This window comes from Leptonychotes weddellii, chromosome 4 (genome assembly GCF_054177405.1).
Source record: "Leptonychotes weddellii isolate Sample4059 chromosome 4, ASM5417740v2, whole genome shotgun sequence".
Taxonomy (NCBI): domain Eukaryota; kingdom Metazoa; phylum Chordata; class Mammalia; order Carnivora; family Phocidae; genus Leptonychotes; species Leptonychotes weddellii.
In genome coordinates, this window is record NC_138372.1 from 116,941,398 (window position 1) to 116,952,138 (window position 10,741).

The 10,741-nt window shown below is 41.6% G+C and overlaps 1 pseudogene; it reads left to right on the plus strand.

Annotated features, from left to right (window-relative positions):
- Window positions 1-316: 316 nt before the first annotated feature.
- On the plus strand, window positions 317-433 carry LOC115938265 (5S ribosomal RNA; annotated as a pseudogene).
- Window positions 434-10,741: the final 10,308 nt, after the last annotated feature.

Here is a 10,741-nt window from a genome sequence, read left to right on the forward strand (position 1 = left end):
GAATAACCAAAGATATTTGGACTTTAATGACTATAGGTAGCGGGGCCACACACATACATAGACCTAGGAATTTGCCTTCGAGAAGTTTAAAATCTGGAAATCTAGAGGAAGAAAAAAAGTGTCCACACAGGCAACCCTAAGCAGCGTGGGGAGGATTACTCAAAGGCAACTCTGGGGCAAGGTTTGTCGACACCGTGTGGGTCGTGGACCTCTACTGGAATCTGATGAAAGCTATTGACGGGTATGTGCTGCACATATGACATATATGGAAGTATTTGTGAGCGGGGATTTGTGTGCGATTCCATTAGGCGTACAAGTCTACGGCCATCCCACCCTGAACGCGCCCGATCTCGTCTGATCTCGGAAGCTAAGCAGGGTCGGGCCTGGGTAGTACTTGGATGGGAGTCCATTGGGCGTACAAGTACAGCGGGTTCACAGACTTCCTGAGGCACATCCAAGGACCCAAGTCAAGAACCCTTGGAAAGACGTGTTCCAATGAGCGGTGGGTGTTATACGCAACTAATGAATCGTTGAACACTACGTCAAAAACTAATGATGGGGGCGCCTGGGTGGCTCAGTTGGTTAAGCGACTGCCTTCGGCTCAGGTCACGATCCTGGAGTCCCGGGATCGAGTCCCACATCGGGCTCCCTGCTCAGCGGGGAGTCTGCTTCTCCCTCTGACCCTCCCCCCTCTCATGCTCTCTCTCTCTATCTCATTCTCTCTCTCAAATAAATAAATAAAATCTTTAAAAAAAAAAAAAACTAATGATGTACTATATGTTGACTAACTGAACATAATAAAAATTGTTTTAAAATTAATTAATAATAATAAAAAAGAACCCTTGGAAAGAGGGATGGTAAAATAACAAATATCATGTTGGTTAGGAATCTTTCTAAGTAACAGAAAACCCATCTGTGCTTTATAAGCCAAATTTTAAAGATTTTTTTTTTATTATTTATTTATTTGAGACAGAGAGAATGAGAGACAGAGAACATGAGAGGGAGGAGGGTCAGAGGGAGAAGCAGACTCCCCGCCGAGCAGGGAGCCGGATGCGGGACTCGATCCCGGGACTCCAGGATCATGACCTGAGCCGAAGGCAGTCGCTTAACCAACTGAGCCACCCAGGCGCCCTATAAGCCAAATTTTAAAATTATTAGAGCAATGGGCATAAAATTACTCTGTCCCATCGTTATAAAAGTTTCAAAAATTGTACTCTCAGCTTCTGTACTTATCTTGTCAAGGATCAGTAACAGACTTTAGGCCGGCATGGGTCCACGAGCCCCCCCTGGGTAACCAGGCCTGTCCCAGAGCACAGCTTGCTCATTCAGGGAAATTCTCCCTTCTCTCTACTGAATCGTCAGTTTTTTCCTCTCTACTAAGTAACTATCATAAGCATTCACACATACGGCTAAGAAAACTCAGTTCAAACTGACTTAATCACGAAAGGAATTAATTGATGCTATGATCATACAAAAACCCGTTGAAGCATTTTAAAGGCTATTTTCTCCCTAAATAGTTCAGCATACCTTTCTAAAAATTAAAGTCAGTTTTTTATACAATAATTATGCTAATATCACATTTGAGGAAATGTAACAATAATTCCCTTATAACGCTTAATACTCTAATTTGCCCCAATCATTCCCCCAGTATTTGTTTACAGTTGGTAGTTTTCAGCAGGGTCCAGATTAGGCCCACATGTTGCATTTGTTTGCTCTGTTTCCTTAGTCTCTCATAATCTTTAACAGCTTCTCCCCTATCAACACACACACAGGCTATTTTTCTCCCCTGCCATTGACATGTTGAAACAATGGCTCAGGTGTATTGTAGAAGCTTCCACATTTTGGATGTCTCTACTGGCTTCTTCATGGTGTCATTTAACTAGCTCTTCTACCCTTTGTTATTTCCCAAAAACTGCTAGGTTAGATCCAGAGTCTTGATTAAATTTGGGTTCACACTTTTTGGTAAGATACTTGATAATGATGCAATGTATTCCTAATGCATGACATTGGAGGCATAATGTCTTATCCTCTCACTTTCAGTGAAAAATGAAAATTGATCAGTGGGTTCAGGTGATGACAAGGGATAACCTCCTTTGTAAAAACACACTTCTTTATTTGTGATCAACAAATCATGGGTGAGTTGATATGAAGTGCTCTCAAGTGTCAAAGAAGGTTACCTCTGCAATAACTGGCTAAAGCTTGAGTTTATGGAACTTCTTATGTGGGATGTTATTTCTTTTAACTTCCCTTCCAAAACACATGGAATATTTCAGCGCAGGTTCTGGCCTCCAGCCCCCCAGGAGGTATGATCGATATGGAAATTCCTAGACAAGCTTAGATCATTTTTGCTTTAGTGTGAATTAAGTGTCTGCAGTGTGCTACACTCTTCTTATCCAGCCCTTCGTTCTTTCTCCTCCTCAAGAGCATAGAACCTGGCAAATCTTGAAAATATTGGTGACACTGAATATTTGGTATTATGCTTTCCACAAAGAAATGATAGTTGTTAGAAGTCAGATATTTCTCAAATTTTCTTTATATTTCATAGTTATAATATTTGCTCCCTTTCATCTTTTTCTTTTTTCTTCACCTATAGAACCTCAGACTTTTTTCCTTTTTCTTATAGCCAAACATTATCACCATAGGAAGCCATTTATTAAGCTATACATGCTCCCCCCAGAGCTTGTGAATTGATAGATGATGTCGTGGAAAGAATAGAAAGACCTAAATTTTGTTTTGTTTTGTTTTTTGTTTTTTTAAGGATTTTATTTATTTATTTGACAGAGAGAGCACAGCGAGAGAGGGAACACAAGCAGGGGGAGTGGGAGAGGGAGAAGCAGACTTCCCACTGAGCAGGGAGCCCGACACGGGGCTCGATCCCAGGACCCTGGGATCATGACCTGAGCCGAAGGCAGATGCTTAATGACTGAGCCACCCAGACACCCCGAAAGACCTAAGTTTTGATCCTTTTTACCACATATATTGGGCAGAGGCAATTTATGTTTTACTGGTATTTTCTCCATTTGAAGTAGTCAACTTTCTTTTGGAATTCTAAAAAACGTGCCCTTTCAATTTTGTAAAGTAAGATATGACAATAGGAAGAGTTATCACAGATTACGGTTTCCAATTGTGTTATCAAAATAGAATATAAGTAAATAAAATAAAAATTTTGGAACTATATTAAAGACAAATAATAGTACTATTAATAAACCTCTTACAGGCTCTGAGACAGCCATGTCTGCAGGTTACTTTGCACCATCCCCCGGCCATACTCGGGGCTATAGTGGGGCCAGGGTGGGCTAGGAAATGACACAGACATGCAGACCATCTCTAGGCTCTCAGGAGTCCCACAAAGCGCCCGGAGTTGTTTTCAGTGACACCAAATGGAGACACAAGAGGCCAGAAACTGGGAAAACAACCCTTCTCATCCTTTTTCAGTGTTGTCTTGACTATTATAAGATTTAGATCATATGGGTGGCTCAGTTGGTTAAGCGTCTGCCTTCGGCTCAGGTCATGATCTCAGGGTCCCGGGATCGAGTCCCGCATCAGGCTCTCCGCTCAGCAGGGAGTCTGCTTCTCCCACTCCCTCTCCCTCTGTGCTCTCCCCCTCTATCTCTCCCTAAGTAAATAAATAAAATCTTAAAAAAAAAGAAACCTCTGACAAACAAATTTACCATAAAGCTTTAACAAATGGCCTTTCAGATGCAGATATCAGCATTCCTAAAGTTTTCCAAATACATAAGCATTATAGAATTTTAGGGTTTTTTTTTTAAAGATTTATTTATTCATTTTGAGAGAGAGCACTCAAGCAAGCATGAACAGGAGGAAGAGGAGAGGGAAAAGGGGAGAGAGAATCCCAAGCAGACTCTGCACTGAGTGGGGAGCCGGACACAGGGCTCGATCCCATGACCCCAAGATCATGACCTGAGGTGTAATCAAGAGCTGGAGGCTTAACCGACTGAGCCACCCAGGTGCCCCAGAATTTTAGGGTTTTGAGGCATCCGAAAGTCATGGAGTCTAACCATGGATCTTATCCATGACTCTCAGGTTCCAAGAGATAAAGGGTCAAGCATCCTCTGCTCTGGCTTTTCCTGGGAGCAGACCCTCCCTGTCTTGTGCATCCCCCTACTTATTTATTATGTGCCTGCAATGTGCTCACAGCTGTGTGAGGGGCTAGATGACCTGAAGAGAGAACTCTGTGGGTAGAGAGAATAGGAAGAATACAGATGAGGTAAAAGAGATCCTTGAACAAAGAGAGATGGTTCTGGACACTAAGAGTCAAAACAAAACAGCGCATCCGATAATACCCGACATGCATTTCTACTTGGCCATTCCCTCCTGCCCGCCCCCCCAACATGGCCATTGTGAAAGCTGCCACAGCAGACTGGCACAATTGGTCGTAGGTCTCCATTTATGTTCGGAAAAATACCATTTCACCACTCAAGTAGTGCTACATTGACCCACATTCCCTGTGGAAAGGTTTCATGATCTAAATCCTGTAATAGTCAAGACAACACTGAAAAAGGATGGGAAGGGTTGTTCTCCCAGTTTCTGGCCTCTTGTGTCTCCATCTGGTGTTACTTTAAATAACTCCGGACGCTTTGTGGGACTCCTGAGAGCCTAGAGATGGTCTGCATGTCCGTGTCATTTCCTAGCCCACCCTGGCCCCACTATAGCCCCAAGTATGGCCGGGGGATGGTGCAAAGTAACCTGCAGACATGGCTGTCTCAGAGTCTGTGAGCCAGGGAGACAAGGGGGTGGAAAGGAGAGACTCTGAGCCAAGCTGCTGTCACAAGGGGACAGGAAGGAGATGACAACTGCTATCCATAATGCCAACCACTCTGGGACACCCTACGCTTTGCTCGGCCTTCGGATGATGTTTTCTTTCCAAGGGAACAAGACTATTATTCTTGTTCACTGACATGGAAGGTTATGGCTCCCAATTGTCCTTTAGGACTTTCAGGGTCTCTTTCCTTTCTTCTTTCTCTCTTTTTTCTTCTTTTCCTTTTCCCTCTCTGTTTTTTTTATTTCCTTCCCCTCCTTTACTCCTTTTGTTCTTTCTCTCTTCTTCTCTCTGTCTCTGTCAGTCTCCCTCTCTCTCTGTCTCTCCCTCTCTGTGTCTCTCCCTCTCTGTGTCTCTGTCTCGTTCTCTCTCTAGCTATGTCTCCTCTGTATATGGGCAAAGATTCTGGGCATTGATCTAGAGACTGAGATAAAAGTCTTCCAACAGCTTGAGGAGGACAGAACATGGGGCTAGGGTTCAGGAAACCTGGATTCTCTGCCTGGCTTTGTCATTAATATTTGTGACAGACAGGATAAGATGAAAGATGTAAATGTGCTTTGAAAAATTAGTACAGAGTACAATTGTCTATTCTTCTCAAGCTTCAGTGAGGCTGGGACTGCCCAAGGACAATAAGAAATCTGTTCAGTCACCCGTTGTTGTGCCTGGCATTGGGTCAGAGGGCCCCACTCAGCCTATAGAACTATTTTTGAGTTTAAAAAGGCCCACTTCCAGCAAGAAAGCCTGAAGAATTCATGCAATACCAGACATGCAGTGAAACCTGAGAATACAGTAATTCCTGAGCTCAGTTTAAAATCAAGATCGATGTTGTCCTTCTGAAGTCACTGTTCCATTTAGCTCCATGCCAAGGATTACTGCCACGCTGAATGATGGGGCCCCTGCACCCAGCTCTGCCCCATGAAAAGCATAACACAGACAGATGTTGTTATCTCTAATTATACTCTTGAATGCGCCACTATGATCTCTCTGATCAGGCCTGTCCCCAGGCACATGCTGCAGGGAGCACAAGTGACTTTTACAAACTGCTGTGGGCATGCTTAGGGTGATAACTGTTTCATTATACCCATACTTTCAACGCCCATTTTCACTTCACTTCATTTTCTCAACCCGAAGCCTGCAGAGGATGATCAGACACATCGGATGGGCTGCTTGAGAAGCTGAAGGACCTGCTGCTGTTTAGGGCTCCGATGAAAGAAAGCGGAAGTTGTAAGCATGGTTTCTAGTCCGATGGTAGCAGCATCTCCTGCGAACTGCTTAGAATTCTCGGGCCCCACCGAATCAGAAAACTCTGGGGGATGAGGCCCAAGAATCTGTATTTGTTTAAGATTGATTTATTTATTTTTGAGGGGGAGGGGCAGAGGGAGAAGGAGAGAGAAATCCCAAGCAGACTGCGCTGAGCACGGAGCCCTACACGTGGCTCGATCTCATGACACTGAGATCATGACCTGAGCTAAAATCAAGAGTCAGATGCTCAAATGACTGAGCCACCCAGGCACCCCACCAAGAATCTATATTTTAATAAGCCTTCCAGGTGTCCTGATGCACACTGAATGTGTTCTTTTCCCACTGCTGTAACAAATTACCACAAACTTGGTGGCTCAAAGCAACCCTGATGGGTTATCTTGCCTTCTACAGGTCAGAAGTCTGACGCAGGTCTCACAGGCTGAAATGGAAAGGTTTGTCAGGGCTGCATTCCTTTCTGGAGGTTCTGAGGGAGGACTGTTCCCCTGGCCTGTTCCAGTGTCTATGGGCCGCCTGCATTCCTTGGCTCAGGGCCTTATCCTCCATTTCCCAAGCCAGGAATGCGGGTCCAGTCCTTTCATTCTCATGTTCTCTAACCTTTCATCCACTTTGAAAGACTCATGTGATTAGATTGAGCCTGCCCACACAATCTCCCGTCTCATCTCAAAGCCAGCTCTTACCAACCTTAATTGCATCCAGCCCTGTTGCCATGCCTCGTGATATTGTTCCAGGGATGTCCAAGGTGTGGACAACGTGGGTGGGGGTGGGTAATTCTGCCTACCGCAGTCCACCCTCAGCCCCCAAAGTTCCACGTCTGCCCCCCATGCAGGATGTACTCACCCTACCGGGGTCCCCAAAGCTTCAATGCCAGACAGCATCAACTCAAGGTCCAAAATCTCACTTAAATCTCATCAGCTCAGAAGTTCCCAATCTCATTATCTAAATAATCTAACTAGGGGATGGGTGAGCCTCTGGGTGTAATCCATCCTGGGGCACAATTCCTCTGCATCTGCAGACCTGTGAAACTACTGAAGATACCATGTTAGGAGAGGCATAGGATAACAATTAGAGATAGTCTTACTCAAAAAAGGACAAAAAGAGGGGAAAAGGAAATCACTGATTTCAAGCAATTTCAAAATCCAGCTGGGCAAACTCCACTTGGTTTCAGGACCTGGGAATAATCTCCTGTGGCTCATTCCTTTGCTCTCTAGGTCAGTGTGCATGTGTTTGCAGCTGAGTAGCTGCATCAGACTGTTCACTGAGTTTTGGAGCACAAATGGGCTTCTTTCATTTCATAATCTCTCTGAAACTTTCAGACCAAGCAGGTGTTTCTGCCGGTATAAGATTTCCAGGAGCCTTGTGGGTCTTCCATGTAAGTCATGGTGATTCACTCCATTAGACAAGAGGATCATCCCCAACTCTTTCTCCGATAACCCCATGTTTGTTTTTGGCCTCTCTTGAGTTGGCTGATGGGATCTATGAGGTCCACCTTCATCTACAATGAGATTTTTTTGTGTGTGTGACCCAACATTCTGAATGTTTGGTCTTTCTAAGGTGTTATTAAAATGTTGTTCAGCCATACCTTCAGCTTTTCCTCTATGGCACGCTTTCCTGACAGTGAATCTCTGAATTTAAACGTCTTTACCAATCTGGATATGCTGAAAATTTTCCAGATCGTCAGGTCCTGGTTTCTCTTGGTTTAACTGTTCTTCCCTCGTTTATCTCATCCCTCTTACATTTTACTCTAAGCAGAGAAACCAAGCCACACCTTCAACACCTTCCTTGGAAATCTCACCCATTGCCCAGTATCATCATTTATTGGTTGTGCTTTCCACACAAGTGCAAGACACAAGTCCACTAAGCTTTCTGACCCCGTGTAACATGGATTCCTTTTCTTCTAGTTTCCCATAACTGTTCTTTATTCCTTATTTATGCTTTCTCTACCATGTTCCTCACTTCCCCCTAAGTCCTCACTAGCAAAGCCATTAGCATCTAAATTTCTACTAACAATCTGCTCAAGGCCATTCGGACTTTTCTGTCATGCTCCTCAAAATTCTCCCAACCCGTACCCATTGCCCAATTCCAAAGCCACTTCCACATTTTTGGGTATTTGCTACAGCAGCACCCCACTGATGGTACCAAAGTCTGTATTCATTTTCTATTACTGCCATAACAAATCACCACAGATTTAGTGGCTTAAAATAATATGAATTTCTTATCTTACAGTTCTGTAGGTACAGTTTCAACAAGAGTCTCACTAGGCTGAGGTGGCAAGGTACCCAGGCGACTGGAGAGCATCCTTTGGATTTAGATTTTGAGGTGGGGAGGTTAAAAATGTGTCTAAGACCACACAAGCCAGCACAACAGTAGAACATCTGGCACAATGCTTAGGTTTATGATAGTTTAATAAATATGCATTGTAGGCAGCTGTGACTACAACTTTTCTTGCTGGCAAAGAAGAGAGTGAGATCTAAACACTATGAACTCAAAGAAAAATACAAGGAGATGAAAGCAGTTCAAATATGATAATAGAAGACACAGATGTTCCAACATAAGAATAATTGGCATCCCTGAACTAAATAGCCTGATAAGTGCATCAGTATCAGAAAAAGTATTGTGAGCTATCATATGGGGAAATTCTCCTGAATTGGAGGCTAAAGTGAGTCGGCAAATCAAAAGTTCACACCATATGCCAGGAAAAATTCATACCAAACACTCAAAATGAAATATACTCGGGTTATTAAAACTCAAGAATAAAAAAAAAAAATCTCTAGGCGTCCATGAAGGAAAATAAAACTACCTACAAGGGGAGAAATGAGGTAATTCTCAAATTTCTCTAAAACAATATCCAATGGTGAAAGATAATTGAACAGTGTGTGAAATTCTGAGGCAAAATGTAATTTAAGAATATTATATCTAGTCAGATTATATTCAGAAATAAATGCAAGAAATAAATTTATGTTCCTTCCTTACAATGTAAACTATGTAAACTTAAAAGAACAAAGAACAAGAGATAGTAAACAATCTCCAGGATGTAAAGTTAACTGAAAAAAAGATGTTGAACAATGAACATAGAGTAACAATTTTCATTGAATGCCACTTTGTAACTTTTGAATTTTTGCTGTTATTACCACATATTTTTTGAATTACAGAAATAAAAATGTTTTTTAAAAAGAAAATAAATTATTTTAAATAAGTATTTTAAAAATAAAATGGAAATATTTTAAATCAGAAAATAGATATATATTTTTTTTAATAAATATTTTAATTTATTTAAATCTTAAAAGTTCTCATCACAAGAAAGAAAGTTGTAACTGGTGAGGGACAGTAACTGGACTTATTATGATCATCATTTCATGGTATACACATATATCAAATCATCATGCTGCACACCTGAAACTAATATAATCTTACATGTCAATTATATCTCAATAAAAAATGTTTTTAAATATTTTTAAATATTTTATAAATGTAAGAGACGATCTCAACCTGAAATGACTCAGTTAATGTTGTTTTTGTTTTTTTTTTTTAAGATTTTTATTTATTTATTTGACAGAGAGAGACACAGCGAGAGAGGGAACACAAGCAGGGGGAGTGGAAGAGGGAGAAGCAGTCTTCCTGCAGAGCAGGGAGCCCGATGCAGAACTCGAAGCCAGGACCCCGGGATCATGCCTGAGCCAAAGGCAGAGGCTTAACGACTAAGCCACCGTTAATGTTGTTTTTATGATTCTTTCCTTTTTAAAAAAGATTTATTTATTAATTTTAGAAAGCGAGAGACCACACACACTCAAGAGGAGAGAGGGGCAGATGGAGAGGAAGAGGTAGAATCTCAAGCAGATTCCACACTGAGCACAGAGCCCCATGCAGGGCTCAATCTCACGACCCTGAGATCATGACTTGAGCCAAAACCAGAAGTCAGGATGCTCAACCAGCTGTGCCACCCAGATGCCCCTATGATTTTTTCTTTAAAAAAAATTAGTTTGGTGAAATTCAGGTATCTGTAAGAAAAATCAAAATAAAGAACACAGAAATGGAAAAGCTGAAACAAAAGCACTATTACTAAACATTGTTCCATGCAAGTATAAAACTAAGACTAATGTTTGGGGTATTTTGGACTGCAAAATTATAAACTCTGCCTAACAAAATAAAAATAATGTAAGTCACAAAATCTGAAGATGGGATGTGAGAATCTGGAGGACATTTTCATAATAAAGCATTGATTGAGGTTGCTTAAAAATTCTTAATGTAAATAAAAATAAAATAAAGACTCAAACTTCTAAGTGTTAAGAAAGGCACACTAGACTCACCTTCAGAAGATCTGTAATATATTTGAGGTTTTAAAGGAACAGAGTACACAGTAAACAAGTGAATAGCATGTCTCAAATTAACTACAGAATACTTTTTCACACGATGTTTCAGGGAACGTATCTCCAAGAATGCAACGCCAGTCACAACAGGTGGAAGATGAAAACCAGCAGGAATCATGCAGAGAATTGGGGCTATTTGATAAAAAAAAAAAAAAGAAAGAAAGAAAGAGAAAAGTAGAGCAACCTTAGTCCTCAAGCATATGAAGGACTGTTGTAAATAAAATAGTATACAGATGGTCTCTATATACACAAAATGAGAAGAATCACCATTCAATCAACTATTTCTTGAACATTATAATCATGTACTCGGAACAATGTGAGCACCACGGGATAT